Here is a 6,472-nt window from a genome sequence, read left to right as displayed (position 1 = left end):
CAAATCTCTCCTATGTACTTCAAGCAATGTTTGAATGTTGCTTTCTTTTTTCTTTTTTTTTAACGTGCAAGTGTGATCCATTAAAACTCCACTCAAACTTACTTTGAAGGGTATTTATCTCTTTAGGAAGGCTTTTTTCATAATCAAAATATTATCTAGAGGAAGCAGAGATACAGGCATTGAACAAATTTACAAGGTGGCTYTGTTAACATAGATTTTACTACAAGAGGTCCTGCCAAGGGCCAAACCTTTGCTCCCTGGTTATATGATTTCCTCAGTGCTTGCTCAGCTTGTTCTTCCTCCTGGTCTCTCACAGCCCATTTCTCAGGCTGGTGGTGTTTTGTATAAGCTCCCGTTTCAGGCGATATAAAGTTGGTCACAGGCCRTGTGCTCAGTGCTTTGCTGCTCTGTAAGGTGACTGCCCATGCTGGCAYCTGAATCTGGGGGACGTAAGTCTTTTCTTTCCTCCTCAGTGCATCCAGTTTCTGCAGAGTTGGTGTTTTAAGAATAAAACCTCTCCTTACTCCCTCTACAATAAAGTCCTGCCCCTAAAACATAGAGCAAAGTGCTTAGGACAGCACACTGCCACTTTGAGAAGACCAGGGCAGACACTACGGCCAGTCATCACTTAGAGATCTTCCTTTATTTATTGCACGGCAGCAGGTTTCGCTAGCACATCTGGGATTTTTTCATGCTTTGAGAGAGTGTAAATGTGGTAGGACCTATAGGAAGGACACAACAGGGGTAAGGGTTTATTGACTTTGGACAAACAAGCAAAGGTTTAGAGCAGAGAGGCTGATGTGCCAGAAAATCTGTAGTGTYTGGCTGACATCAAGCGCAAGAGGTCTACCTCAGCTCTGCTCGCCTGGCATGGGGGCTCTTACCTTAAGAGACTCTCTAATTGCTTAATCATTACTCCTTGCTTAGGGGCTTTCTTGCAAMGCAAACAGATGGACCTTTTTGATATCCATGTGGTGATGACTACTTTTTTTTTCTGCTCTGAGAAGATGTTTTTAGAAGAGTCTTGTTTGCTTAATAAAATATAATTTATTTTTTTCCATTTTCACCTACTTCTTTTCTCCGCTTTACCACTTTTCTCTTTCTTTCCTCATGCTTTCTTCTCCATTCCTCTCTTTGGAAAAGGCTGCTTTAATACATTATGTGCATTACCCAGCACCTTCACAAAGAACAAAAGGAAGGCTAGGTGGTAGGAGAGAGCATTGTTATCAGCTATTAAAATGTTCCTATATTCAACACTAAAATTGTGTATCATTTGCAGCAACTGTAGAGATAAAAGGAACCTTAAGGTTTGACTTTGTGTCTCAAGGAAACAGCAGCTTCTCAAGGCTGTACACGTCTATTGCCTTCAACATGGTTTCTCCTGCTCTCAGGGTTTTTCTGAATTATATAAATAAGGACCAATGCTGAGAACTGCTGTAGATCTTCTGTAGTTGTTGACTCTTGATGAACCGAGAGCCCCTGGGTCCTTGCAGGATGCATTTAACGGCTGATCATTAAGTTGATAAGAACTGCCACTTTCTTTGAGTCRATCATTTTTCTTGTAGTGCTGATCCTTCACACAGAAAGGAACACAATTAAAAAAAAAGTATAAATTGGGATAATTAATCTCAGTAGAAGGAAATATTGGACTTGATTACCTTCCTGTGACTCCTCATTATTCATAATTTAAATATTTGGAGTGTTTTGGATAGGAGTACATAAACAATGGATAATGAGGAGGCAAAAGATGAGAACTGGCATGGCACTTTCTCACTGAGCAGTTCAAAAGTTCAAGTACYGTGCATCGTTTTCCCCTTTGTAGCTCACTGCTCATCAGATGCTGAATTCATCTCCACACGTCAAAGGCAGTGTCTCCCACAACTGGCAGTTAGATGTGAGACTCTAAACCTGATCTACAAGCATATTTTTTTCTATTCAGAGATCTCATCAAAAGGTCACAACCCCCCTTTTCTGCTAAATTCARTAACGATGTGCTCTGTAGTAGTTCCTAGCTATGTTTTATTTTTTTTTGAGGTGAAAGCATTTTTATCTTTCAGTATTTGCTTTCAAGTTCTGCTACAGAAAGTGTTAGGAAAGAGGACAATGTCATTTGGAGGACCTCCTTTTTTGGACGCACTTAGACCAAAGTAGAGTTTAATTCGTGATAGAGCAATACTCTGAACTTGGACTATTGCAATCAACTGAAAGTTTTCCAGAGCTTCATCCAGGCATATCTCCCAGTACTACGAAACATAAATTTCTAGAATATGTCACATTAATTCCTAAGACCTTTTTTTCATAAGTGAAGCTAGCTTAAAAATGTGCAAAAAAAGCATTTTCTGTTCTGTCGGATTATACTACCCATTTTAATTTTRTCATTTGCCCAATGTAAATTCTGGTGATTTTAGGAAAAAACACAACTTCTATCTTTCTCTCTTTCATTTCATTTCATTCCTACTTGTGCCACGGCCCTTTTCCTCCCCTTTTCTACACATTTCAAATGTCTGCCATTGATTAATATATTTCTATCTTCCACCCAGATCCTACCGAAACCCTTACTAAACCTCCCATAAAAGTCAGGCAGAGCCAACACAGGGCCTTAGTCATCGCTTTGCCRAGTTATGCAGAGTTCGTTTCCTCCTGCCTTTCTAATTGTTTGAGCTGATGCCTCTGATACTATCAGCCCTCTGCAGTTGTGGTGCATTTCAACTGAAGGACCCTCCAGATGTTGTGCCACTGGATCTTGGCAGCACCTTGCGCAGAAACRGGCTGGCAATTCTCTCTAGGCAGTGTGGAACAAAGTTTTAGTAGATTATTTCGGTTGTTTATGATTTTCAGATTTGTATCTAACTTAACACGTGCTAGAAACAAGCAAATAACGTGCACGCTTTCAGAAGCTGCCTGAGATGCTGCTACTTCTTACCAATGCTGGTTGTTTCCCTTGAAATTGTTGCCTGAGTTTTAGAACTGCAACTTTCTCTCAGCTTTTTATTCATCGTTGTGAGAATCTGGCTGAAATATTTAACAGCCTGAAGCTTGCCTTTTTCTGCCCCATGGTGCTACTTGTGTCTCCTTGTTTGGTTTTCCACAAACGTTTGACCCATTATTTGACTTAGGTGATGAGMACAGATCAACTCTAATATAAATACTTCATAAATTTTAAGGCCAGAAAGGAACATTATGCTCATCTAATCTGACGTCCTGCAATCAAAGGACCATAGAATTTGATAGGTGGYTCCTGTCCTCAGGTTTAGTTAAAAATACATATTTTAGAAAAGTCTTGTCTCAGAGATTTGCAGTGATATGGAGTCTGCCTTATCTCCAGATAAGATATTCCAATGACTAATTGCTCTAACTGTACAAAAAACAAAGGGAAGAAAAAAATATCTAGTATATCTAGAGATAATTAATCCAGGTTTAGAGTCCAGTCATTAGATCTTGTTGTTTCTTGATTTTTTAGATTGCTATAATAAATCTCTCACCCATGTAAGCAACYGCGCTTGCAAAGAAAATGACAAACTCAGGGGCTTAGATATATTGTGTACAGATGTGTGTTAAGCAATAAAAAGAAGATTTAAACTGGGGAAAAAATAACTTTTAATATTAAATTSTTGATCTGTTTGTGGAAAATGCACTTTCCCCATAAGAGCATTAAAAAGGGTAGATAAACTGTTCATCATAAATAATTGGAGAATGTTGACTAATGGTCTAAATTTTCTTTGGCATTTCTGCTCTCCTTCTCCTCTTGGAAGTTATTACTTCAAAAGTTGGGGGGTTGTTGTTTGTTTTATTATTATTATTATTATTTTCCCCAGATATAGTTTGATTTAATGACAACTTCCAAAATAAAAGAGTGAGTTTTATTCTGAAAAGAAAATGTGAAAGAGAAAAAGAAATCAAATGTTAATTTTTGWTCACATAAACTGATGGCATCAATGAGAAGTAAATTTGAATAAAATGTAATTCACAAATACAGCAGGGGTCTGGTTTTCTGTCACTGTGGAATGTAATTAAAATKGAGCTTTCACAGATATAAAATTTGGAGTAATCAGAATTTTCCATCTGTTACAGCATCCATTTTTGAGTGGTTCCAGAGGCAAGGAATCTAGTTTATTCAAAGACAGTTGTTTCTTTACTAAAGCAAGTTGTCCAAGCAATGACCATTCCTAATTRAGAGCAAGCTGCATAAAAATTATCATCTACCTTGAGATCGACTGCCAAGGCAGGTCTTCTCAGCAGTAAATGAGGTGAGCATGTGCTGAGTGTGTTTCCTCCCAGAATAGAATTTCATAGTTTTTTTTTTTCTAGCTCTATAGAGCCTCTTGGCTCTTGGCTAACTGTGGGTGGAGCTGTCAGCCTCCAAACTCCATGCTAAAATCCTGCACATGAGACTGGCAGTAGGTAAATAATGACCTGAAGATCAGCAAAGGGATCCACGGGTGGTCCAACCTGAAGGTTCACTYGGGTGGATGGGAGGATGGTTTTGGACCCCCACATGAAATAGCTCAAATGTCTGAGGTGGGAACATACCTGAAGTGCTCTGCTTGCAGGATGGCTAGTTTGGTACCCATGTCCTGCCCCCCGTTCGCTTTGTAAAGCAGACAGTGGTGAGCACCCTGTCCGAAGAGCTCACAACAGAAATTAAATTATGAGCAACCAGCAGGAAACAAACCCAGAGAGAGGCACTAACCCAGAGAGAGGATGGAGATTGCTAGAGAGGTACAAAAGGGGTTGAGTCCATTCATGGAGCATAAGGACACAGCTCTTGTGTTATACCTAGACTGGGTGCCTGTGGTTTAGGTWTACCTGTGGTGTCTGAGTCATTAACAATCGTTAGATAAAGCAACATTAATCCGATCCTATCATGTTTAGCACCTTTCACCAGACCACGCTATTAGATCAGAACAAAGAGCTAGTAAAAAGACTGTGATGAAAGCCATGTTATGAAAATTTTAATGGATTGGATTTAAACCCAACGGATTATAGGACTTTATTAAGAGCTCACCTGTAAATCCTGAWAATTTTCCTTTCTGTGAGTATCCAATGTAATATTTGCACACTCTGGTTATAAATTTTGAAGAAATAGCTTATAAGTGTGGTTAAAATGCAGCATTAAAGCAGTTAAACAGCCTCCTTATTAGCATTAGAACCATAGTCAAAACACATTATACTTGGCTAATAAATTTATTTTTATGTAATGGAAATGCCATCAAAGCATAGTTAATCTGAATTGAATTAGATTATAATTGGAGCTCTTGTGCACAAGGAATGAAAATGATTCTTTATTGTTGCAGACTGACAATGCAACATTTGTTACTCCCTCCCCACTATCCTTCCCAAGTAAGTGGCAGCTGGAGTATTAGTGTGTGCATCTCATAAGCCTTGCATATAATATTACTATGTTTCTGAGCATGGAGCTTAGCAATAAGACAAAGGGAAATGTATTGTGCTGAGTATTCATCATACTTCCACCCCGTTCTTTCAGAGGTGCATGCACGTGAGAAGCGGTCTTGTGCGTAAGGATCCTCACTATTTGCCCGCACTGCTGGCTACGTGCGTTAGTATGAGAGGTGTGAATGTGTGCTCACAGGACASAGAGGAAAAAACTCAGATCCTCTTTTGCAGGGTTAAAGGCTGAGTGCTAAATGTACACCCCAGACCTTATCCATGCTCATCAGACGTATTGACCACTCATGCAAATAGCTGCAGCATTTTCCCCAAGCTTTTGTGCGTACCAGTTATCTCCCAAGTCAAGAAGATGTGATAGAGACATGCCATGGAGCACCTGATGTCCCTTCCTTTCCTGCAGGGCACTGTGCAAAGGTCCATGTACTCAGGCAGTATGTGCAGGTTCACGATTTTAACGTATAACTGGGGGTCACACCGTGGAGGAGTGATGAGACTGGGATGCAACATGTGCAACACCCACAGCAATTTCTTGCCCAAAACCATGGGTCCCCCTAAGCACACTCAGGTGTGTGGGCCATGGACAGTCTGGGGCTGAGTCATGATCAAAGGATCCCCATCCAGAGGTGGCCTTCCCATCCTATAACTATGTTTGTGGTAGGTAGTACCCAAATGGGAGACCGTAACAGCCTTTTGACAACTTCTCCTCTCTYTAGGGATCAGGAGAGATCATATTCCCTCTGTTCTTCCATGAGCCTGATGCTATTTCATATTATCCTGCTCCTGCAGAGCCAGAAGGTGACTGTCCCCACAGTCTTGCATGTGCTCTTGTTTCTGCTGTGGGAGGAGAAGTGGTGACAGCCACAAGAGGAAATCTGAGGCAAAAATCAGAAGGTCGAAGTCCCCATTCAGGACACTGCCACACTCATCACCATGGCACCTAGGCACGTCGTCAGGGAAACAGTGCGAGAACCCTGCTAGCAACAACTATGTTTAGTCACATTTACACTGTCACTAATATAACTCCTCTCCCAGTATGGATATGAGGTCTGAGAAGGAGGGGAAA

The sequence above is a fragment of the Rhea americana genome, unplaced genomic scaffold (genome assembly GCF_003343005.1).
Source record: "Rhea americana isolate MKP2758 unplaced genomic scaffold, rheAme1 scaffold_148, whole genome shotgun sequence".
Lineage (NCBI taxonomy): Eukaryota > Metazoa > Chordata > Aves > Rheiformes > Rheidae > Rhea > Rhea americana.
This window is presented reverse-complemented; position numbering follows the sequence as displayed.